Source organism: Saccopteryx leptura, chromosome 5 (assembly GCF_036850995.1).
Source record: "Saccopteryx leptura isolate mSacLep1 chromosome 5, mSacLep1_pri_phased_curated, whole genome shotgun sequence".
Taxonomy (NCBI): domain Eukaryota; kingdom Metazoa; phylum Chordata; class Mammalia; order Chiroptera; family Emballonuridae; genus Saccopteryx; species Saccopteryx leptura.
The window spans coordinates 162441262-162467560 of NC_089507.1; the positions used below are offsets into that span (position 1 = coordinate 162441262).

Here is a 26299-nt window from a genome sequence, read left to right on the forward strand (position 1 = left end):
TCCTTTCTCTCTCTGTAAAATTAATCAATAAATTTTTTTTTAAAAAATGAGGCTGTTCAGCTGTTTAGTCACTACCTAAGTAAACTTTGAGAACTTCATTGTTAGAATTTTGGAAGATGTTGGCATCCACGAACCCGTTAAAACTTGAACTCCGTGTCAGAGTCCAGGTGTGTTCTGCCTTCTCTGAAGAAGGAGTTGTGGCCAGTTTGGAGAGTCACAGGGAAACTTGTCCGCTTCATCGTCCACTTCAGTGTCTGGCCAGCACAGCCCAGGAGGGGTCCAAATTGGATCCAGAGCACAGCTCAGCATGATCACCCTGGGGGGTTTCCTTCACGACCCAGCCTTTCTCCCCTCACCCCTCTGAACAGTGGAGCAGGTGCCAACAAGGTGACACGGGTTTGTGACCTGGCCTTTCCAGCCTGGGCTGTGACCACAACGTTAAGCCAAGAGAAAGACACAGTCAGGAGGATGTGAGACAGGAAGGGTTTGTGGGAGAGGCAGGTTCCATGCTTTCCTGTGCAAAACTGAGTGTTCAGTTAACCTTCCGGCAGCCCATTTCTTGGAAATAGAGGAGATATGAGAATCAGAAAGATGTTTTTTGCTGTGATGTGCTGAGATACACATTAACATTCTTTGTTAATGTTATCTTTGTCCTTTGGTGAGTTTTATTTATAGCCTTTATCATTAGTAAGAAAGCAATTAGGAACCTTTCTTCCCCTTGGGGGATTGCCATGAAACAATAAAAGATGTCAAACTAAAACCAAAAGGAAGAAATACAAATAACAAGCAGAAATTGCAAAACAAACTGAAATTCCTGGAAAGAGGGCAAGTAGGTAGCAGCGGCCCCGAAGCCTCTCTGACTCCTGTTCAGAGCAGCCTCTTCTGCCCCTGGCGTCATGGAAGGACTCAGGGTCAGGGGTGTCCAAGCACTCGTGTGGGTTATGAAAGGAGGGGACTGGAAGATCTTGGCAGAGGAGTAGGAAGGGAGCAGAGCGTGTGATGACCGTGGCACAGAAGTGGGGGAGAAACACACCTGCCTTCTGGCTTCTTGCCTTCTTGGCTGTTGGTACCAAGTGGTAACCAGAGCTGGTGTCCATCACTATCTGTAACTCTGCATTACTCTGATGGCCCCAGTGACTCAAACATGGGAGAAGAGGGCTCCTAGGACCATCTCTCCCTCACACCAGACCACTTAAGCCCAAGTCCCTGGTCAGGTCTCTCTGTGTGGTCTTCTGTGACGACCCCTGTGTTCTGTCACAGTTTTATCACTGTAACCAAACGACATGGAAGAAGATGTGTGGGCAAGTGGCCAGGTCTCACCATTCAGACCGGTGGGTGATGGGGGACTTGTTCTCATGGGGCTCAGCTCAGATATTGTAGTATGATGTAAGTCCTTGGGGGCATCAGACTGCGATAACCTAACACTTCTCTGTCCTCTTCTCTGTAGAGACGGGACTCAGAGGGGTAAAGATTTCCCCTAAAGCCATAAATCTAGAGAGTGGCAGAATCACCCTCACACTCTTTTCCTGACTGCATCTCACATATTCATGGTGGACACCAGCGCTTGTGTGCTAATGTGATAGTCTGCTCCGAAGCTTCTGGAACAAATAAGTGTCACTGCAGTAAGAGAAAGAGGCAATATGCGAGACACTGTGCTGTCTGCTAAGGCAGGTGTGTTCTGTGTATTTAAAAGCATGAAAGATTGTTTCATCTTAGTGTTTAAGGGATAATGCCATCCTGTATTTTTTAGAAAAAATGATTTATTTTTTTAATTAAATTTTTGGGGGGACATTGATTAATAGTCCTGTATAGGTTTTGATTGTACAGTTGTATGATACATCGTCTGTACATTGCATCGTGTGCCCACCACCCACAGGCAGGTCATTTGCAGTCTCCATATATTAGACCCCCTTTACCGTACGGGCCCCTCCCCTCATCCTGCTGGTAACCAGCACACTGTGTGGTGTGTCTGTGAGCATTTGTAAAACTGGTTCCTCTTCTGTGTGCGTTTGGTCTTCTGTGGGAGGGTGAGCTCACTTTACCCGGGGAACCTGGGCACGTTCTTGGGTAGGGTGGTCTCAGGACCCACTGAGCTCACACCAGCCTGGCAATCTGCCCAATCCCCTGAAGAGCTCAGGAGCCCTTCAGTTCCTCTGTCTGTCTCAAAAAAACACAATTTAAAAATTTTGTTGTAATGTAGTATAACTTGTTGATGGTCGCTAAATTTTTCTGTAAAGGGTCTGAGTTCAGACAGGGTCAGGGCAGAGAGGATGTGGTGGGGGGGCCTGGAGGTCCTAGGAGCCCTGGGCTGCAAGAAGTTGCTGAGAAATGAGGTCAGGCAGAGTTCAGAATGTCTCTCTACGACACCCTTCCCCCTTCGCTCATCACCGAGGCCTCTGTGGTCCGTCGGGGGCAGGTGTGAGGTGGGGGTGGGAAGGATGTATCCTGGTAAATGTGCATGAATGCAGAAGGGGTAACTTCTGGGTGGTTGTGAGGATGGAGCATGAGGAAGGTGAGAGAAATTATGGATGAGAGGATAGGCATTGTATGGGATTTCTAGGGCTACTGTGACACAGAACCACAAACCCAGTAGCTGAAAACCACCCACATGTATGTCTCACAATTCTAGGAGTCCAGCATCCAAAGGTCGGCAGAGCCCAGGTCTCTCTGAAGGTGCTGGGAGGATCCCGCCTTGCTGCTGCAAGCAGCAACGTTCTAATCGCACATGGCTGCTGCAATCCTTGGAGGTCCTTGGCTAGTGGGTGCATCATTGAGCTCTTGCCTTTTGCATTTGACTAGGAGAAACCAGGCTGCACTGCCCGAATGGTGCTTACAGACCTCCTCAGCTAAATATGCAGGTTCATCACTTACAAGCTCTTGATTCCACTCAGCGACTTCTCCCCCACTGAGGGCAAGTGTCACTTGCCTCCAGTGTCCACTAACATGGTCCTCACTTGGATCTGACATCTTGCCTTTAATATTTAAATTCCCAGCTACTATCTCTTCAAGGCAACCCAGGACTTTGCTATCTTGCCTCAGAATTCTCCCAGGATCTGTTTGTCTAATACCCAACTCCACAACCACTTCCACATTTCAAGTCTATTTTTACAAAAGCACCCTACTTCCTGGCACCAACACTGTGCAATAAATACTCCCTTTTAAAGATTAGGAATAGTGGGTTGCAGAGTGGTTAACTCATCCACATGTGCTAGGCTGAATAATGCACCCCTTCTCCCCAAGATAGCCATGTCTCAATCCCCGGAACCTATGGATATTACCTGGTTGCAAAAGGGTCTTTGCAGATGTGATTAAATTAATTATTGAGAGATGAGGAGATTATCCTCAATTCTCTGGGGGAGGGTCCCAGATGTAATCATAAAGGCCCTTTAGTAGACGGGGCAAGGAGATCAAAAAGGGAAGAAAGAAATATGAGGATAGCAACAGAGATTGGAGTAAGGTGGTCACAAGCCAAGGATCTCCAGCAGCTTCTAGAAGCTGGAAGAAGCTAGAGGATTACTTTACATTGCCTTGGGAAACTACATTTTTGGTAATTTTTTATGGCAGCAATAGGCTACTGATAGACCAAGGTTAATTGTTGACTTGTGGAAGCGTCAGGACAGTGTGAGGAACTGTTTCTTAAACTTGTGGGTATTACTTCTGCCATGTCTTAGTCAGTTTAAGCTTTGAATGTATCTAGACAATAGCAGCCAAAAAAGCCCTGATCTCTACAAGACAGAGTCCAGTAGAATTTAAGGAAGTGTTTTGTAATAACCCCCAAATTTGTGTGAGTGATGTAAAGAAAAAAGGGAGAAGAAGTAGAGGTATCACTTTTTGCAGATGATATGATCCTATACATCGAAAACCCAAAGAATCCACAAAAAGACTACTAGAAACAAGAAGCCAATACAGTAAGGTCCCAGGATACAAAATTAACATACAGAAGTCAATAGCCTTTCTATATGCCAACAATGAAAGAATTGAGAACAAACTCAAAAGAATAATCCCCTTCACGATTGCAACAAAAAAAATAAAATACTTAGGAATAAACATAACAAAGAATGTAAAGGACTTATATAATGAAAACTATAAACCATTGTTAAGGGAAATCGAAAAAGATATAATGAGATGGAAGAATATTCCTTGTTCTTGGTTAGGAAGAATAAATATAATCAAGATGGCCATATTACCCAAAGCAATATACAAATTTAATGCAATTCCCATCAAAATTCCAATGACATTTTTTAAAGAAATAGAGCAAAAAATCATCAGATTTATATAGAACTATAAAAAACCCCGAATAGCCAAAGCAATCCTAAAGAAAAAGAATGAAGCTGGGGGCATTACAATACCTGACTTCAAACTATATTATAGGGCCACGACAATCAAAACAGCATGGTATTGGCAGAAAAGTAGACACTCAGACCAATGGAACAGAATAGAAAGTCCAGAAATAAAACCACATATATATAGTCAAAAAATTTTTGATAAAGGGGCCAACAACACACAATGGAGAAAAAAAAGCCTCTTCAATAAATGGTGCTGGGAAAACTGGAAAGCCACATGCAAAAGAATGAAACTGGATGACAGTTTGTCCCCCTGTACTAAAATTAACTCAAAATGGATCAAAGATCTAAACATAAGACCTGAAACAAAAAAGTACATAGAAGAAGACATAGGCACTCAACTCATGGACCAGGGTTTTAAGGAGCATTTTATGAATTTGACTCCAATGGCAAGAGAAGTGAAGGCAAAAATTAATGAATGGGACTACATCAGACTAAGAAGTTTTTGCTCAGCAAGAGAAACTGATAACAAAATAAACAGAAAGCCAACTAAATGGGAAATGATATTTTCAAACAACAGCTCAGATAAGGGCCTAATATCCAAAATATACAAAGAACTCATAAAACTCAACAACAAACCAACAAACAATCCAATAAAAAAATGGGAAGAGGACATGAACAGACACTTCTCCCAAGAAGAAATACAATTGATCAACAGATATATGAAAAGATGCTCATCTTCTTTAGTTATTAGAGAAATGCAAATCAAAACTGCAATGAGATACCACCTCACACCTGTTAGATTAGCTATTATTAACAAGACAGGTAATAGCAAATGTTGGAGAGGCTGTGGAGAAAAAGGAACCCTCATACACTGTTGGTGGGAATGTAAAGTAGTACAACCATTATGGAAGAAAGTATGGTGGTTCCTCAGAAAACTGAAAATAGAACTACTTTATGACCCAGCAATCCCTCTACTAGGTATATACCCCCCAAACTCAAAAACATTGATATGTAAAGACACATGCAGCCCCATGTTCATTGCAGCATTGTTCACAGTGGCCAGGACATGGAAACAACCAACAAGCCTGTCAATAGATGACTGGATAAAGAAGATGTGGCACATATACACTATGGAATACTACTCAGCCATAAGAAATGATGGCATCGGATCATTTACAGCAAAATGGTGGTATCTTGATAACATGATACGAAGTGAAATAAGTAAATCAGAAAAAAACAGGAACTGCATTATTCCATATGTAGGTGGGACATAAAAGTGAAACTAAGAGATATTGATAAGAGTGTGGTGGTTATGGAGGGAGGGGGAAAGGGAGAGGGAAAGGGAGAGGGGGAGGGGCACAAAGAAAACTAGATAGAAGGTGACAGAGGACAATCTGACTTTGGGTGATGGGTATGCAACAGAATTGAATGACAAGATAACCTGGACATGTTATTTTTGAATATATGTATCCTGATTTATTGATGTCACCCCATTTAAAAAAAATAAAATTATTTAAAAAAAAAAGAGAATAAAGGAGCCCTGGCTGGTTGGCTCTGTGGTAGAGAATTGGCTCAGGGTGTAGCTATCCCAGGTTTGATTTCTGGTCAGGGCACACAAGAGAAGTGACCGTCTGCTTCTACACTCCTCCCTCTCCCTCTTCTCTCTCTTTCTTTCTCTCTTCTCCTCCTGCAGCCATGGCTCAATTATTTGTAGTGCATTAGCCCCGGGCACTGAGGATGGTTCAGTGGAGCCTCCAATTCAGGCACTAAAAATAGCTCTGTTTCGAGCGTGTTCCCAGATGGGGGGTGCGGGGTGAATCCTGGTCAAGGCATATGCAGGACTCTGTCTGTCTTTCTCCCCTCCTCTCACTTGGAAAACAAAACAAAACAAGACAAAAAGAAAAAAGAAAAGAAAAAGAATAAAGAAGAACAAATGGAAGCTTTGACTTCGACCACATTTATCACTTTGCTTTTGACACTGTGGAAGGAACAGCAACCTGGGTATTGGAGCAACTTCATGGAGTGGCAGGTGGGGACCAGCAGCAGAGACAGGTGGCTCCCCGCAGATCTGTAAGTGGAAAGGTGCGCCAGATAACAAGGAGCCTGACAAAGTGAACAGCACAAGAGGTATATGAGGCCACCCTCCTTCTATAAGGCTTGTAGAAAGAAAACACTCCTAAGTTAGGGTTCAGGGGCGGGTCTGCCCTGCTGAAGATGCTCTTCTGTGACCAGTGGCCTCAAGACTGTTCCCATGCAACCCGCATCCTCTTCCCTGTCATAGCTCTGGATTCTATCTCAACCACTTCCCTCTTCCTTTTAGGGAACCGAACAGTGTACCTAAGCGTAACACCGGGAGAAGCCATTAGTTGATCAAGAAACCATCCAAGGCAGCTTCTGCTAGGACAGGTATCATTCAAGGATGAGGGAGAGTGAAGTGAGACTGAGCAATGGTGGGGATATTTTGAGCAGGAGATGCGACTCTGGTCACAGTGAGCTTCCTGGGAGGGTGACCTGTAGGGCTGCACAGGGCACTGTGCGTGGAGGAACCCCTCACTTGGTTTAATGCTCTATAATGTCATCTATAAACTCTTTGTGATTTTTGAATGAAGGGCCCGGTACTTTCTTTTTGTGCCAGTCCTTGTGCATTACATACCTGGTCCTAAACTGTGTCTTTATTGGAAGTTGAAAAACTTATTTAGATTCCTTCAAAGTGACCCACATCCTTAACACCAATAACTGGTCCTATGATATGGTCATTAACACTGTTTCCAAAGCTCCCTGCTTCCATCCATGGGTACTCACCCTACAGTCCACTGCTTCTGGCCACATCTGGTCCTCTTCGTAGCCACCCTCAAGCTTAAGCACTGATTAGTCAAATTTCTCAATCTAGTGGACCAAAATATATAATAAAACACACACTATTGTCTAGTGATGCAACAGACAACTAGACCATCTTGTCAACTGTAACAACTGTGAGAGCCTGACTGTAACCTGAAAACAATCTCGAGAGCCTGCTGATCCACCCCCTGGGTAAATCTCAGATAAGCTGCCTGTCTGGTCTGCAGTGGGAGGCAGTAGGAAGGGTGGGAGGGAAAGGTGCCTGCTGACTTGTTGGTCATGCAGAATTTCAAGCTTGAAGGAGCCCTATGGAATTAACCAGAGAAACTGTGATCCCTGGAAGACTTTTCTCCAGTCTCCTCTTCCTCTTTTCCCCTGGATACCATTAGTTTAGACCTCTTTGATTTCGTACCTTAGTCTTGATCATTTCTCAGTGGGTTATGTGAGACCCTCCTGAAAGACCAAACTCAAATCCCATATCATAATCACTAGCAAGCACCCCGAGGATACACCAAGTCGCATTTCTAACTTTGTTCTCCCAGAATCCCCTGCAGTCTCCCACTGCACTGGGGAACAGGACCAGACACTGTGTTTGGCTTTCTGGGCAAGAGTTAGGTAAATTAATTAGGGACTTTTCAATCCATTTCTATAACCCAAAACAACGACTGTAGATTTGGAAATTTCACTGCAAGAGCAGGCACACGGATGAAAAGTTTTCAACTTGCTAAAACTGAAGCAGCCAGCAGGTTATGGGGCAATATTTCTGTCTTTTTAAAGGAGAACAGTCCCCCACGGGCCCCACCCACTCTGAGCTCCCTGACTCAGTGGTTTCAGAGGCTCAAGCACTATCCCCTTCCTCACATTACAGCATAAGCACCAGCTCAGAGGACTACTTTGGAGAAAATCTGAGAGCTCCTCAACTCGTTGAATAGAAGGTGAGCCTGGCTGACAGGGGCCTTGAGGACAGAGCTGTGAGGGCAAGAAGTCCAGGGAGTGAGCAGGGGGTGGGTCTGCTCAGGGGAGGGACCAGGGACTGGCCCGCAGCACAGCAGGGAGATGCTGTCAGGGTGGCCATGGTGAAAGGCCTAGACGGGAGTAAGGAGCGTTATTAGCACAGTGTCATACATCTCATGTGTATTTACTTATTTAAAAATTTTTATTGATTTTAGAGAGACATTGATTTGTTGTTTATGCATCCATTGTTTATGCATCCATTGTTTTATTCTTGTAAGTCCTTCACCGGGGATCAAACCCACAACCTTAGCATATGTGGATGACACTAACTGAGCTACTCAGCCAGGATACATCTCATGTTTAACAGGACACATGCGTACTGACTGGTGCAGTTCACGCATTTGCTGTTGTGACAGGGCTGCCTGAGAAGCCTTCTTTTTTCTTAATAGAAAGTCAGTGTCCCCAAGGCAGGATATTAGTGTCCTCAAGGCAGGAAATTTGTGTTCTTGAGACAGGTCTTAGAGCCTGTAGTTACTTTAGAGACCACCCAGTCTAAATCCCTCTTTTTTTTTTTAATTGGCTGACTTTAGAGAGTCAAGGAGAGGAAGAGGGAGGGAGAGAGAGAGAAGCATTCATTTGTTGTTCCACTCAATTGTGCATTCATTGGTTGCTTCCTGAATATGTCCTGACCAGGGATTGAACCCACAACCTTGGCATTCGGGATGTGGCTTGGGCTGAGCCAACTTGTCAGGGCCCTAAATCCTTCTTTTTACTGAAGAAGAAGCAAGATTCAATGGGATTTTAGACTCACGGGCCTGAGAAGACACCAAGAGGCTCCATGTGCAGTTTTTTGGAGGGGACATGCTGGTCAGACAGACTTTTAATGGGATCCCTGCTCTGCCTGGTGCCTGTTAGCCCTGTGACCTTGGGCAAGTGTCTCAGTGTTTTCAGGACACATCAATATCCTCATTTAAAAAGTGAAAAAATTGTCCCTGGTTAGTTGGCTCACTGGTAGAGAGTTGGCCTGGCGTGTTGATGTTCCTGGTTCAATTTCTGGTCAGGACACACTAAAGAAATGACCATCTGCTTTTCCACACCACTTTCCCTCCTCATTCTCTCTGTTTCTTTCTCTCTATCTATCTCTTCCTTTCCCACAGCCATAGCTTGAATGGTTTGAGCAAATTGTCCTCAGGCGCTGAGAGGATGGCTCCATGGCCTTGCCTCAGGCACAAAAGTAGCTTGGTTGCCTTAACAACAGAGCAATGGACCCAGATGGGTAGAGCACCACCCTGTAGGGGGCTCGCTGGGTGGATCCTGGTTGGCACACATGCGGGAGTCTGCCTCTCTGCCTCCCTTCTTCTCACTTAATAAAAATAGTGAGAATATGTTTTGAGGAACTGCCATACTGTTTTCCACAGTGGCTGTACTCAGTTTACCTTCCCACCAGCAGTGAATGAGAGTTCCATTTTCTCCACAACCTCCAATACTTGTTATCACCTCTCTTTTGATAATAGCCATTCTAACATGTTTGAGGTAGTATCTGTTTGCATTTTCCTAGAAGACAATGAGTTGTGCATCTTTTTGAATATCAGTTGGCCATTTGTATGTTTTCTTGGATGAAATGTCTGTTCAGGTACTATGCCCATTTTTTAATGGGATTCTTTTTTTGATGTTGAGTTATATGACTTTATTATATATTTTAGATATTAACTCCATGTTGGAGCTGTTCTTTGCAAATATCATTTGCTATTCAAGTTTGTTGACTCTTTGGGTTTTTTTCTTTTGCAGTTATTTTTTGTTGTTGTGCAGAAGCTTTTTAGTTTGATATAGTCCCATTCATTTATTGTTGCCTTTAATTCCCTTGCCTTTGGAATCAAACTCATAAAATCCTCCCTAAGACCAAGGTCCATAAGTTTAGTTCCTATGTTTTCTTCTGCGTAACTCATAGGCATAGACTACAGTATGATGGTTACCAGAGGGAAGGGGGCTGGGGAAATAGTAAAGAGTAAAGGGGGTCAACTGTATAGTGACAGAAGATGATTTGACTTTGGTGCTCGGCACACAATGTGATATACAGAACATGTATCATAGAAAGGTACACCTGAAACCTATGTGATCTCATGAACCAATGTCACCTTAATAAATATAATAAAGAGTTAGAATTATAAAATTATCTTCCTTGCCGGCAACTTTCAGGGAGTAAATGAGATAATATATATACAAAATATTCCACAGGGTGTTTGGTATAGAGTATTCAGTAATGGTTATTATACTACACACAGGTTAAACATTTTATTGTAAAAAGATTTCAATTTATTCAACGATAAAGAGACTAATACAAGGAACTTTCATGTACCTAGGCCAATCTTCAACAATTACAGGCCCTTGCTGGGGTTTCAGTGGACAGAGCATTGGTCCAGCATATGGACTTCCCGGGTTCAATTCCTGGCAGGTCACACAGGAGAAGTGACTATCTGTCTGTACTTCCTTCCCTCTCCCCCTTCAGTCCCTATTCCCTTCCTGCAGCCAGTGGCTTAATTGGTTTAAGCATGGCCTGGGCACTGAGGATAGCTCCTTAGGAACACATCTTCCTCAAGCACTAAAAATAGCTCAGAACTTGAGCATCATCCCCTGATAAGGTTGCAGAGGAGATCCCATTCGGGGTATATGTGGTAGTCTGCCTCACTCTCTCTCCTCCTCTCACTTAAAAAGAGAAAATGAATGTAGTATTTTTAGTCAATTTTTGAATTTTCTGTTTTCATTTCACTGATCACTCCATTCGTGCACCAACATTATACTGCTTTAATTACAGAAACTACGATGTGTGACTCCTGGTACACTTAGTCCAATCTCCTTGTTCTTTTTCTTGATGGTGCTGGGTAATTTTCTTTTTCTTCATGCAAATGACCTTTATAACCCATTGTTTTAACTTTCTAATCCAGTATTTAACTTTCTAACCCACTGTTTATCACCTGCAGAGGAAAAAAAGGTGATGGCACAAAATTTAAACTTATACTTATATAGAACCATTTTACAAAAGTACCTATTCGTTCCAATTTTCTGAAGTACTTTAAACATGAGTCAGTGTTGAATTTGGTCAAATGTCCTTTCTGCATCTAGGTAATATTCATCCTCATCTATTAATGTAGGATGTGTTGTAACAACCAGTGTTCTCATATTGAACCAGCCTAGAATTTCTAAAAGAGGTCACACTTAATCATGGTGCATTATATATTTTGGTGTCCAATAATTTGTTTAAGATTTTTGTATTAATATTTCCAAGTGAAACATGACTGTAGCTGTACTTGTTGGTGAAATCTTTGTTAGCCTTTGAAATCAATATTATACTTGATTCATAAGAATAATTGTAAGTTTCTACTTTTTTATATGATCAAGATCAGCTTATGTGGCACTGAGATGATCAGCTGTTTTAAGGTTAGATGGGTTCCCCTGTGAAAGTACCAGACCTCGTGCTCCTTTGTGGGAAAACGCTACTTTATTATTTCTTCCACAGTAACTGAGCTGTGTCATTGCTCTCACTGGGGTCAATGTCATAGACTATTACACATTTTCAGGGAGGAAAGAATGAAGAAAAGAGGTTTAGAAATGGTGCCCTCTTACATAAGTTGACCCTTTCCCCCTCTCCTTTCCTTTCTTAAGGTCTTGTGGGCACCTACACCCCAGAGCCTCTTGACAGGAACATGGCTGGCCTTAAGGACAACACTCTGAGGATTGTCCTGGTGGGAAAAACAGGGAATGGGAAAAGTGTGACAGCAAAAGCATCCTTGGGAGAAAACAATTTGATTCTAAAGCTGCTGCCCAAGCTGTTACCAAGGAGTGTCAGACAGCAACGCAGAACTGGAAGTTGAGGAACCTTCTTGTCGTGGAAAACCCAGGGCTCTTCGACCCTAAGGAGACACTGATGAAAACCTGTAAGGAAATCAGCCAGTGTGTCCTGTAGTCCTACCTGGGCCTCATGCCATCCTCCTGGTGTGCAGCTGAATTGCTTCACAGACGAAGAGTATAAAACAGTTGCATTGATCAAGCACATCTTTGGGGAGGCAGCCATGAAGTACATGATCGTCTTGTTCACATGATTATCAAAGATAATTCGGGGGAAGATCAGCAGCTCAGTGAGTTTATATAAGAGGCAGACATGGACCTAAGAAACATCTTCTGCAAGTGTGGGAACCGCTACTGTGCCTTCAATAATGGAAGTAAAGAGGAGGCTGAGAAGGAAGGTCAAGTGCAGGAGCTGGTGGAGCTGGTAGAAAATATGTGCAGGAGAATGAGGGGACTCCCTTCTCTGACGCCGTCTACAAGGACATAGAGGAAAAGCTGAGTTGTTGGGTAGAGGCCTTGGAGATGATCTATGCTGATGACTTAGAGAAAGAAATTAAACTAGTAAAACGGCAAAATATATCCCAGCAAGAAAAGTAGAGAAAAATAAACCCCCTAAAGGTGAAGCATGCAGAATGAATTAAAAACATAAAAGAAGAAGCTGAAAGAAATATACTTACAGATATTGTCAATAAAATTTTGGAGATAATTTCTAAAATATGGCATATGTTTTGGTAATAATGTAAATTTTATTTCTTCTTCTTAATTTAGTAGATGACATTTTCTAAAGATGCCTGCAACACTATCTTGTATCCTAACTGTTCTTCTTGTAATCTGAGCTCTATACTCTTTCTATTTAGTCTGTGTCCCCTGCCTTTCAATTCCATGGACTTTGTGACTGTTTTTCATGAATAATGGGAGCTGTGGCTTCTGAGGAGGATTAGGGACAAGGCCTCCTTGTTCTCTTGGGGCATTTTCCCTTTGAACTTGGCCACCATGTTGTGAGGAAGCTCACGTGGCCCATGGAGGGGCCCCATGAAGAGGACTTGGAGTCTATGGTCCACTCCCCCCACTGCTCTTACATCAGCCAGCAGAGCTTATGTGGCTGCCATGCACTGGAGGCAACAGAGACATGGGTTCTCCTGCTGCCAAGTAAGCACTGCGGATGGAACTGCAGAGAGCAAAGAGGAGCCGCCCACTGCATCCCGCTCCACCCCCAGATTCCTGTGAAAATAAATGCTTGTTTTCAACCACAAAGCTCTGGGGTTGTTTGTTACACAGTGATAGCTAACCTGAAGCATCTTCCCCACTCATTCCTCCCACTCATCCCCACAATGCCAGCACACTTAAGAAGTGACAATATTGGCATACACTGGCAATAGTATCTCATTGAGTTCACAGACATGATTTAGGAAGATTCAGATAAGAACTCCTGCACACACCAAGCGTTAGAACCACTGGTGATGCACATGGTTTCAGTCTGCGTCTCTGAGCGCTGTGTTAGGGAAGCAGCCGGCTTCTCCAGCAAGATGGTGTGTGGTCCATGGAGGCCTGGAAGTCACTAAATTCTCTTACTGTTTTTCTGTCTTTTCCTTCTTAAGGCACCATCCTAACTTAAAATGGCCCTGAGTGTAACTTAAAACTCTCTTCTGTGCCAAATATTTTTCATTTGCCTCTGCATATTCACACTTGACCCTTTCACCTTAGCTCATTGTCTCAGGGGGTGATCTATGTGGATCTCATTGTTACTGAACTCAAGGGGTTTGTTTCTAAGGGCATGTGTTGAAAAAGGAGACGTGGTTGTTCAAGGGAGTTTTATTTACTTGCAGCAAGTTAAAGAGACAGGATTCATATCCAAGCTCTGCATCTTCTGCAGGAGGAATAGCCCTTGCTTATATATACTTTTTGATCAATTACATGTTGAGTTGGTATACTTATTCAGGTTTAGTTTTTGTCAAGAGTCAAGTTCTTCCTGCTTACAGCTGGTCTACAAAATATTGTGTTTTATTTTAACACTTAGAAAGATTAGCATTTATTAAGAAGGGTCTAGTCCTTGAGGCCCTTGTCTGATCGGACAACATCAGTGGGATCTCTGGCAGTCTGACTTATGTTTGATTTTGCCAGTGGAAAATCCAAGCAGGAGATCCCTTCCGGGCAGAAAAGCAAGGTCGGGTGTCTGTTCTCCCGTCCCTCTCCCTGTAAGGTCACCTATGACAAGCTGCAACCCTAAGCCGAACATCACACTTTCTCTACCCAACTCTCCATCGGGATTCCAGTTTTCATCCACCCCCTGGGTTTAGGGGGCAATTTCCTCACTGTTACCAGCAGTGTGCCTTGTTATTTCTATGTCCTGTGTCCACAGCTTGTAGGAGGCCCCTGCACTCGACTTTCCCCTAAGTCCCTAATTAAGTGGGTTATCTCTGCTGCTATAATCCTTATTGATAAATTTTAATGATACCCATTTTTTCCTTTTTCAGAAATATCCTGTTCTTTATTATTTGTTTTTAAATTCTCTCTAGTGTTTACTGACACCAGAATTTCTGTCAACTAAAACCTCTCTTATTATCCAAGCAGAATGTTTTGTGCTCATACCTGATGAGTCTGCTAATGTAGCATCTTTAGTAAATCACATGCAAACACAAGTCAACAACTGAGTGATCTGACCCTCAGCCCAGGAGACTTGCAAAGTCAATGGTTCCGGTCATGGCTGGGAAAAGTTGTCCCTTATTTTGAGAACTACCTGTGTTTTCTCTTACAAGTGACTGTATTGTTGCTATGGCATTTAGAAAGCAGCCACAAAGGAGGCACCTGTATACTAGTGAAGCCCCTTGCTGACCACCCATGGAGCACTGCTGAAGAAGGGGAGGATATATGAAAGTAGATATAATAGCCGGTTAGCAGGGATGCAGTGTTGGTGATAGACGTGACAAGGGTCCTGAGGTCTGGGCAGTTTTTGTGTGTTTGTTTGTTTTGTTTTCTGTTTTTTTGAGAGAGGGACATATGGGACAGACAGACAGGAAGCGAGAGAGACGAGAAACATCAATTATTTGTTGTGGCACCTCAGTTGTTCATTGATTGCTTTCTCATATTTTTCTTTACGAGGAAGGGGTCTAAAGCAGCCTGAGTGACTCTTTGTTCAAGCCAGCGACCTTGGGTTCAAGCTGGTGAGTCTTGCTCAAACCAGGTGAGCCCACGCTCAAGCTTGCGACCTCAGGGTCTCGAACCTGGATCCTCTGCATCCCAGTTCAATGCTCTATCCACTGCGCCACTGCCTGGTCTGGTTGGGCAGTTCTTACTAAATACCCAAATGTAGCACAGTATTTTGCAAAATAGCCCTAAAGGATGAGCTTCACCTCAACCACCACTGGTGGCTACAAGGAGAAAAAAATCAACGTGTAATTAACCTAACAGTGTATATAAGCAATGGCTAAGGCTCCCTTAGAAGAGTCAGAGCTTTGGAATGATTCCCCTGTCTTCCTACTCATCACATGAAAATATTGTAGATCATTTTCTTTCACTAAGAGTTGAGTCCCTTTCGCCCAGACACTCCGAGTGGTGAACCAGGTTCTGTTGCAGTGGGGGAGGCCATGGAGAAGGCGTGAGCCCCAGCTGACCTGAAAGCTGGACCCAGGCTATGGGAGACCCCCCCACCCCAAACCCACCCTGGAATGTGCAGGTGGCTTGCCTTGTCCCTTCCCAGGGCTGTCTCAAGGATACAGCCTTGAGTCAGGAACGTGTTGTTGGGACCATCTGGACAGGATACATGACTCAGCCTGGCTAGGGCCTCTAGGTAACCTTTTCAGATCTGAGCCACCCAGACAAGCCCTGTAAGTAAGTCCCCTGGCTTTGTAAACCGCCATCTACCCATCTGCAGTGGTCTGCCTCTTTCTTGGGTCTCTCCCTGCCCTCTATAGGGAGCTCGATTTCAGATTACTCTGAGGGTTTTCAACCAACATATGCTTTTAAAAGAGCAGTCTCATTTCTGTTTATAAACTAATATAAAAAATGGAGTATCTGAGTCAACTGTTCTCAAGTTCTTTCTTCCTCTTAACAAGCTTCTTGATTTTGTAAAATTCTTCCTAAATTGGGATTTGGAACTGATTGCCATGTTGCAGAAAATTGTCAGCATCTCCTCCTCCACAGAGTTCTGAGACCTTAGCTCTGAGTCTGGGTCTCACCACTCACATGTTCCCGTTGAGGGACGACTGCTGTGCACACCTGCACACGGGGCCCAGGTGGTTGCTGAGGTTTGGGGTGGGGGCGGATGTCAGAGGGGTGGGCAGGAATTACTACAGGGCACCAGGAAGTGGATAGACTCATTATGTTGGTTGTGGTAATGATTTCACTGGGGAAACATGGAAAAATTTAGTCACTTCTCTGTTCCAATTACATGCAGCATATTCTATGTCAAAAAAAAGCTTATTCACATCTTTTTTTTCCATTTTATTATTTTTTTTATAAATAAATTTTTATTATAATGGGGTGACATCAATAAATCAGGGTACATATATTCAAAGAAAACATTTCCAGGTTATCTTGTCATTTAGTTCTGTTGCATACCCATCACCCAAAGAGAGATTGTCCTCCGTCACTCTCTATCCAGTTTTCTTTGTACCCCTCCTCCTCCTCCTCCCCCTCTCCCTCCTTCCGTCCCCCCACCCCCCATAACCACTCCACTCCTGTCCATGTCTCTTAGTCTCATTTTTATGTCCCACCAATGTATGGAATCCTGCAGTTCTTGATTTTTTCTGATTCACTTATTTTACTCTGCATACTGTTATCAAGATTCCACCATTCTGCTGTAAGTGATCTGATGTCATAATTTCTTCTAGCTGAATAGTATACCATGGTGTATATGTGCCCCTTCTTCTTTATCCAGTCTTCTATTTTTTTTTTACAGTGATTAAAAGCCTTTAAGCAAACTCTTGGCCAATACAGCAAGAATCCATAAAAGAGTAGTGTCCTTAACATGTTCACCAAGCCCAAGTTGGCCCCATCACCATGCCAAATCCCTGAAAAATGCAACCCAACCACAGTTCAGTATGTTAGGAGCTGTCACAGGGAGCAGGAGTTCAGAAAAGTCCACATCCAGGAAAAGTCCTCATGGCACTGGAATTGTTGTCACCATCCTATACTTTGCAGCTCATGTCCAAGTCCCAATGACCACTGCTTCTAGCTGGTAATGATTCAGGTAGACTGGAAAAGCCATTTGCAGCATGCGTGGATATGGAGCTTCTGTTCTCCTCTGCCTGGAGAGATGAGACCAGGTTGCTCTTCCCTGGAGCTCTGCGACTGTGGCATGGTAAAGAGAACCTTGGGATACACTAAGCTGTATCCAGGTAGATTCATAATAGAAGTTGGCAAAAGGGGGAAAGAGAGCTCTAAATTAGGATTAGGTTCCAGCCTAAAATATGAGTGGGGCATTGAGGTAGGAGGGATAAAGGAAACACTATATAGTAAGCAAAGCAGCAGAAAATGGGACTATCAACACCACAACAGAGATCTTTGAGGGAAGAATAAAAAACCTGACTATTCAGGCAAAACCTAGTTAAGTGGCCCTTGTGCAAATGAGATCAGTTTAACTGCTTCTTGGAAGAAATACCCTAGGCTCGTCCACAGTGTTGTAGATGGGGCTGACAGCCCTGGGCACCTTCAGCCTTCAGTGGCAAACCCCAGCATTCTGGGCAAGGTTAGGTCATAGGTGGCTGGAGCAGGGCTCGAAGAGACTGAACCCTCCCTTAGAGGAGCGAGGGAGAAGCCTACCTTCCAGTGTCCCTGTTTCCTCACAGCAGAGGCATGTAAGCCTGGTAGGCTTTAGCTCAATGACCTTCCTTTCTACTATTGAAGCAGGCCCCAGATGGCATCTTATGAGACCCCTTTGGGGCGTTGGAGCCTTTAAGGGTGTATCCTAAAAGCTGGTCAAGAAGACTGAAATCATATCGAGCACTTTCTCTGATTACAATGGCATTAAACTAGAAATCAACCACAATAGAAAAATTGAAAAACATTCAAACACTTGGAAACTAAATAGCATGTTATTAAATAACGAATGGGTTAACATTGAGATCAAAGAAGAAATTAAAAAATTCTTAGAAACAAATGATAATGAGCATACATCAACTCAAAATTTATGGGACACAGCAAAAGCAGTCCTGAGAGGGAAGTTTATAGCATTACAGGCATATCTCAAGAAGCTAGAAAAAACTCAAGTAAATAACTTAACCCTGCATCTAAAAGAACTAGAAAAAGAACAGCAAGTAAAGCCCAGAGCTAGTAGAAGGAAGGAAATAATAAGGATCAGAGCAGAAATAAATGACATAGAGGCTAAAGAAACAACAGAAGATCAATGAAACCAGGAGCTGGTTCTTTGAAAAGGTAAACAAGATCGATGAACCTTTAATGAGACTCACCAAGAAAAAAAGAGAGAGGACTCAAATAAATAAAATTAGAAACGAGAGTGGAGAAATAACAACTAACACAACAGAAATACAAAATATTGTAAGAAAATACTATGAAGAACTGTATGCCAAAGAACTAGACAACCTAGATGAAATGGAAAAACTCCTTGAATTATATAATCTTCCAAAAATCAATCTGGAAGAATCAGAAAACCTAAACAGACCAATTACAACAAATGAGATTGAAACAGCTATCAAAAAACTCTCAAAAAAGAAAAGTCCTGGGCCTGATGGCTTCACAAGTGAATTCTACCAAATATTTTTTTCCATTGTAAATACAATTGTTTTTGTTTTTTTTAATGAATTGGAAGAACTCTTTATACATTCCATTCTTTGCTAGCTCTTTATCATATATATTTATGCGTTCTATCAGACGTGTGATTTGCAAACATTTTCTTCCAATTCGTAGTGTGTCTTATTTTCTTATTGCTTAAGATATATTTTGTTTATTTTTCATGACTTTTTCTAATATATCCACTTTACCCCTAAGATATTTTATTTCTTATAGTTTTATTTTATTAAAATTACTGGTGTGACATTGGCTAACAAAATTATATAGGTGTCAAGTGTACAGTTCTATAATACATCACCTGTATATTGTATTGTGTGTCCAGTACTCAAAGTCAAGTCTCCTTCCATCACCACGTATTGACCTCCTTTAACCTTTTCTATCCCCCCGCCCCCGCCCATCTGTCTTCTCTCTCTGGTCACCACCACACTGTCATCTGTGTCTATCAGTATTTGTTTTTCTTGTTAGTTCATTTGTTGCTTTCTGGGTTTTTTGTTTGTTTTGGGGGGGGGGGTTTTGTGGGGGTTTTTTTTGTATTTTTCTGAAGCTGGAAACGGGGAGAGACAGTCAGACAGACTCCCGCCTGCGCCCGACCGGGATCCACCCGGCACGCCCACTAGGGGCGAGGCTCTGCCCACCAGGGGGCGATGCTCTGCCGCGACCAGAGCCACTCCAGCGCCTGGGGCAGAGGCCAAGGAGCCATCCCCAGCGCCCGGGCCATCTTTGCTCCAATGGAGCCTTGGCTGCGGAAGGGGAAGAGAGAGACAGAGAGGAAGGGGGGGGGTGGAGAAGCAAATGGCCGCTTCTCCTATGTGCCCTGGCTGGGAATCAAACCCCAGTCCCCCGCTCACCAGGCCGACGCTCTACCGCTGAGCCAACCAGCCAGGGCCTGTTGCTTTCTGTTTTATATCTCACATACCAGTGAAATCATATGATTGTTGTCCTTTTCCATTTGACTTTTTCCACTTAGCTTGATACTTTCAAGATCCATTCATGTTGTTGCAATGGCAATATTTCATCCTCTTTATGGCTGAGTAGTATTCCATTATTTATCTGGACCACATCTTCTTTATGCAATCATCCATCGAAGGGAACTTAGATGGTTTCCATGTCTTGGCTACCATGAATAAATACCACAATGAACATAGGGGTATACATATATTTACAAAAAATGTTTTCAAATTTTTGGGTAGATACCCAAAAGAGGAATTGCTGGTTCACATCAGAGTTCTATTCTTAATTTTTGGAAAAACCTCTGTACTGTTTTCTATAGTGGCTGTATCAGTTTACATTCCTACCACCAGTGTATGAGGGTTTCTTTTTCTCTACAACCTCTCCAACACTTGTTACTGCCTGTCTTGTGGGTAACAGCCAATCTAACAGGCATAGGGTGGTCTCTCACTGTGGTTTTGATTTGCATTTCCCTCATAGCTAGTAAGTTGAGCATCTTGTCATATATCTGTTGGCCATTTGTAAGTCTTCTTGGGAGAAGTGTCTGTTGAGGTCCTTTTCCTGTTTTTGAAATGGGATTGTTTGGTATTTTGTTGTAGAGTTGTATATGTTCTTTAGTATTTGGGTAACCCCTTGTCAGAACTGTTTGCAAATATGTTCTTCATTTGGGTGGTTGCCTTTCATTCTGCAATGGTTTCTTTTGCTGTGCAGAAGCTTTTTAGTTTGATATAGTCTCATTTATTTATTTTTGCTTTTATTTCCCTTGGCTTTGGAGTCAAATTTATAAAATCCTCTCTAAGACCAAGGTTCTAAGTTCAGTTCCTATGTCTTCATCTTTGTACTTACTGTCAGATCTCATCTTTGGCCTTTGATCCATTTTGAGTCAATTTTTGTATATGGTGACAAATTGCAGCCCAGTATAGTTTCATTGTTTGGCATGTGGTTTTTCAATTTTCCCCACACTATTTACTGAAGAGGCTTTCTTTTTTCCATTGTATGTCTTTTGGCTCCCTTGTTGAAATTATTTACTCATATATATGTGGGTTTATTTCTGGGCCCTCAATTCTCTTCCATTGGCCGGTGTGTCTGTATTTCTGCCAATACCTACTATTGTATTATTGTATTGTGATTATTGCCACTTTGTAGTATAATTGGAAGTCAGGGAGTGTGATACCTCTAGCTTCTTCCTTCCTTTTCTCCTTCCTTCCTTTTTTCCTTCTTTCCTTTTTTTCTTCCTTCATTTCTCACTTTTTTCCTTCCTTCCTTCCTTCTTTCCTTCCTTCCTTCCTTCTTTCCTTCCTTCCTTCCTTCATTCCTTCCTTTCTTCTTCCTTCCTTCCTTCGAGAGGAGGAGAGATAGAGAGATAGACTCCTGTGTGTGCCTGGACAGGAATCCACAGGGTAACATCCATCTTGAGCTGTTGGCAACCAAGCTATTTTTAGCACCTGAAGCAGAGGCTCAATGGAGCCATCCTCAGCGCCCAAATTTGATGCACTCAAATCAGAGCCATGGCTGTAGGAGGGGAAGAGAAACAGAGAGAGGGAAGGGAAGAGGAGAGGGGAAAAGCAGATGGTTACCTCTGTTGTTGTGTTCCCTGACTGGGAATTGAATCTGGGACTTCTAAATGCTGGGTGATGCTCTACTACTGCACCAACTGGCCAGGACCAGCTTTATTTTGTGGATATTTCTTTGGCTTTTAGAGGTTTTTTATGATTCTATATAAATGTAATGATTTTTTTTGTTCTCTTTATTCTTAAAATGTCATTGGGATCTTGAGAGGGGTTGCATTAAATTTGTATATTGCTTTAGATAACGTGGTCATTTTAACTGTGTTGATTTTTCCAATCCATGAACATGACATATCTTTCCATTTCTTTGTGTCTTCTTCAATTTCCTATAATAATAGCTTGTAGTTTTCAGTCCTTTCACATCCTTTGTTTATTCCTAGGTATTTTATTTCTTTTTGTTGCAATCACAAAAGAAATTGTTTTATTCCTTTCTTTTCCTGAAATTTAATTGCTAGTGTATAAGAACACAATACATTTTTGTATGTTGACTTTGTGTCCTGCAACTTCGCTGTATTTGTTTCAAATAAATTCACTTAAAGCTAAAATTTAATGTGTGATTATTGTTTTGCCTGCATCTCATAAGCTCAAAATATATTATTTAATTAAGTTTTTGTCCTAAATATTTATCAGTTTTCATTAGGTCTTATTTGATCCATAAGTTTATTTAAAACTATGTTCTCTAATTGTCACACATATGGTATTTTATTTATTTATCTTTTAATTATATTGTGGTCAGGAAATGTGGTCTATGTTATTTCAATCCAATATGATATTTACTTACTTATTTATTTATATATTTATTTAGATAAGCAGGGAGAGAGAGACAGGAACATCGAGCTGTTTCTCTATGTGCCCCGACCGGGGAATCAAACTGGTAACTTCCATGCTCTGGGACTAAGCTTCAACCAACCAAGCTATCAAGCCAGGGCTTATTTTATTTTATTTTTTATTGACTGATTTCTAGAGAGACAGAGAGAGGAAGAGAGAGAGAGGAGGAGGAAGGAAAGCATTCATTTATTGTTTCACTCAGTTGTGCATTCATTGGCTGCTTCCCGTATGTACCCTCATGGGGGATCAAACCCACAACCTTGTTTTTCAGGACAATGCTCTTAACTGACCGAGCTAACAGGCCAGGGCTAATTCTACAGGATTTTTTAGAGCATTTCTGTAGGGAGAAATATTTGACCAATATTAGCAGGTCATCCTTGCATATCTGGAAACAACTGACTGAAATTATATGAAGTTTCTGGAGTCAAATCTCACCAGGTAGCCCAGTTGACACCTGCAGCCACCTTGGCAACAGTCTCTCCAGGATGGTGTTGACCTTGGGCAGTCCACCCCTGTTTACCCTTCATCTCTGTCTGCCTTGCAGAATTCGGTTGAAACCTCTTGTCACTCACGCTCACACTCCCAAGATGGGAGAAGATTCTGAGAAATGTGCTGACATCAGTGGTAGACCAGACTTCCCGGGGACTATGGTGTGTGTGTGTGAACATCGTCCTCTGATCTCTTTACCATGTAATTTGTAAAAAACTGGTATAGATATTTTTGATACACAAGAAGCAAAAACCTGGGTTGGAAAGGGTGTCAAATTGTGAAGGAAACAGGAAACGCTTACAAGATCTGAAGTTGTCAAGAACGACCCTGCAGAGCCTTTGAGGCTTTGAACTTCAGGGGTCCAGAAATAGACCCCATCACTGCACAGGAACACAAACAAGTTCATATTGTAACAAGATACTGATACGACCTACTCTGACAACTTGTGGCCCGTTTTAAAATCTACCTACTACACCTGCAATGTCCCGGTTTTATAAAATTTTATTCACATATAATAAAATTCATTGCTTTCTTAAGTAGATTCAATAATCGATTTTGTAAACATATTTCTAACAAGTCTTGGCATTTCTCATTAGCTTACACATGTGTATACATGTTGCAACATGTATTCATTTTATTTTATCTCTTATTTTAATTTTTACCTTTTTCCCCTGAGTTGACTTGAGAGAGAGAGAAAGGGAGAGAGTGAGAGCGAGAAGCATTGACTCGTTGTTCCACTTTAGTTGTGCACTCATTGGTTACTTCTCCTATGTGTCCTGACCAGGGATCGAACCTGCAACCTTGACGTGGAGGGACCATGCTCCGTCCATTCAGCCATCCAGCCGGGGCCAATTTAATTTTTACCTTTTGATTCCCTTCAACCATTTCTCTCACTCCACGCATCTGGCAATCTCCAGTCTGTGTTCTGGATCTCCGAGCTTGATTTTTGTTTGTCTGTTTGTTTCAGATTCCACATAAAAGAGAGAGCATACAGTTTTTGTGCTTCTCTGTCTGACATATTTCATTTAGCAAATTCCCTCGAGGTCTACCCATGCCGTTGCAAATGGCAAGATTTTGGGGTGTTTTTATGGCTGAATCATATTTTCTCCCATTCAGTAGATTGTCCTTCATTTTGTTGATGGTTTTCTTTTCTATGCAAAAACTCAGTTTGATATAGCCCCATTTGTTTACTTTTTCTTTGGTTTCCATTGCCTGAGGAGAGATAAGGATTCAGAAAAAAAAATACATTGCTTAGAGCAATTTACTGCCCCATGTTTTCTTGTAGACATTTTATGGTTCCCAGTCTTAACATTTAAGACTTTAAACCCTTTTGAGTGGGTGACGTCACGGAAATGGCGCCGTGAGCAGCGCGTCCGACAGATCTCCCCAAAATCACAACAAATTTATCAACTAGAAACAGGAAAATTTATCTTCGGAGCAAACTGAAAGCAAAAGGACTGTTATCACTCGAATCTGAGAGACGAGGGTGTGGAGGAACCTACCGCAGGGACGTTCATTCAAGCCGCGAGAAAGTGCACCGGTGGTAAGTCATCCCGCACTCGGAAACCGCCGCCGCCGCCGCCGCCGCCGCGCCGCCGCCACCGCCGCCGCCACCGCCGCCGCGAGCGGTGGGTCGGTTGCAGAGACAGCGGCAAACAGCCGCTGGCGCGCTCCCGGTCTGGTTGCAGACCGAGCATTGCAGACCGAGCACCGCTAACGTTCCCAGCGACCCCCGCACGGGGAGCGGGAGAGGCCCCAGGGCGGTATTCCCTACTTGGGAGATTCTCTCCGCGGGCGGGGCACCTCACCCAGCCATTCAAGCTAACAATCAAGCGTTGGGGGAGGGGCGCGCGCAGGCAGCCTGAAATACCTTCGGGAGCACAGCTGCGACCCAATTACTAAAATTAACTTAACCCGTGAAATCTGCGCACCCTCGGTTCTAATTGATAAGATCTCTCTCAGTTCACCGACCCAAGACAAGAGGCGTGATATTTTTTGGTGCCTCTCGCTAAAGGGGCGGGGGCAACTTCTGATTGATAAAGCCTCCATATTCAGGGATAAACGCTAACAAGAAGGACTTGGCAGATAATAAGATCTATACCACACTAGTCGCAAGCAGAGACTAGTGCCTCTTTTTACTGGCCAAAACAGGCTACAAAGTGTGGAAAGCCTGGGTTGAGAGGTCCAACGGAATGCTAGGCGCTGAACAATCACCTTGACAACAATTGACTCCCACCCCCGCCTGATTACACTGGAGGCCCTGACTGTCAGAGCCCTTCACAGAGCCTTGCACTGAGTGGGGATAGAGTGGGGATTTCCCAGCTCTTTGAGCCTCTTACTCCCCAGGCAGAAGCAGTGGCAGCCTTGGGGCTGGATCGCCAGGCTGCTGGTTCGGGAGGGGGGGACTGGGAGAGAGAATCCACGAAGGCGAACTCTCTCGTCGTTAGACCCTGCAGACGCCGGCAGGCCTTGACTACCAACAAGACTAAAGCCAATTGTGTGACATTGCCATAGAACCCCATCAACTGCAAGTCCCTGCCTGGGTGTGGTGCAGGGGCAGGGCCTGGGGTGCAGAGTCGCCGACCGGGAAGAGGGAGAGAAGAGAAGGAGGAAGAGGTTGACATCTCAAAATCAGGAAAAATCCACAGACTTTGCAGCTTGTTCCACTGTTTGTTGGGGTTTTTTTTTGTTTTTTTTTTGTAGTTGTTGTTGTTTGTTCCTTCTATCTTATTGCCTTTATTTCCTCCACCTCAGCCCTTCTATTCTCTGCCCATCTTATGCTTCCCTTTTCTTGAACTACACTACCCATAAGTGTTACATTTTATTTCTCTCCTTCATCCTCACCCTCCTTTGGGGTTATACTCCAGGACACTTAATTCTCACTCTCTCCTCTTTTGTTTTTTTTGCCTTATTTTGTTTTTTTCTCTTCCTTTTTTATTTCTTCCTTCGTTTTTCACTTTTTCTTATTTTTTCCTTTCTATTCGTTTTTTCTTTTCTCGTTTTACTTTCCTCCCATTTAATCCTCAATCACGAACAAATTAGTTAATTTGGGACTCAAGGATTTTTTTGGCTTTGTTTTTCTTTTTCGGTTTTGTTTTTGTTTTTTTCTGGTTGGTTTGTTTTTGTGGCATTTTGGGTCCTCCCAACCCAAGGTCTCCATTGTATTTGGTCTTTGCTCCACTTAATACAACGTATTTTTACTTATTATTTTTATTTTTTCTTCTTGATTATTCCTTTTTTTTGTCCTTTTTTCTGGTTCCCTCTTGTCCCTCTCATTATATCTCTTGGTTGACCGTCACCCGCAGGCAGATCAACTTATGCTTGTCTAAGATTTTCTTCCCTTTTTTTTTTTTTTTTTTTTTTTTTTTTTGCCCCCTTGAACTCTTCACCGCAAACCAGGCCCTCCATTATAGGCACGATATTTCCCTGAGGAGGGGAGAGGAGGGAAGGAGAACAAAGAAAAAAAAAGGGGGAAATAATAAATTATTACTGCTTTTTTTTTTGTGGGGTGTTTTACCCTTTGTTTTTGTTTTTTGTTTTTTTTTGTGTGTGTTTTTGTTTTTGTTTTTGTTTTTTACTTTTTACTCTTTATTAATTCTAATTAGTGCTATCAACAAGACCACCCGCAGATGCCAATAAGAAAGAGGAAATCGAATATTATGGATACAAAAGAAAGAGAGGTAACACAAATAGATGTGGATAAATCTATGGAGAAAAGACTTAACATATTGGAAGCCTTGGAGCTAAATGACAGAGAATTTAAAATAGAAATCTTAAAAATACTCAGAGATATACAAG

At 42.7% G+C, this 26299-nt stretch overlaps 2 protein-coding genes and 3 pseudogenes across 3 annotated transcripts in view; 3 read left to right on the forward strand and 2 right to left on the reverse strand.

Moving 5' to 3' along the window:
- The window catches only part of LOC136406420 (GTPase IMAP family member 9-like), a 421274-nt pseudogene that overhangs the window by 303657 nt on the left and 91318 nt on the right, over positions 1-26299 (forward strand).
- The window catches only part of LOC136406404 (GTPase IMAP family member 7-like), a 243511-nt gene that overhangs the window by 126206 nt on the left and 91006 nt on the right, over positions 1-26299 (forward strand). The gene's annotated exons all lie outside the window — the stretch shown is intronic.
- The window catches only part of LOC136406407 (GTPase IMAP family member 5-like), a 114901-nt gene that overhangs the window by 30381 nt on the left and 58221 nt on the right, over positions 1-26299 (reverse strand). The window lies entirely within an intron of this gene.
- LOC136405642 (GTPase IMAP family member 1-like) overlaps positions 1-26299 on the reverse strand; it is a 118653-nt pseudogene that overhangs the window by 15514 nt on the left and 76840 nt on the right.
- LOC136406416 (GTPase IMAP family member 7-like) lies at positions 7996-13140 on the forward strand (annotated as a pseudogene).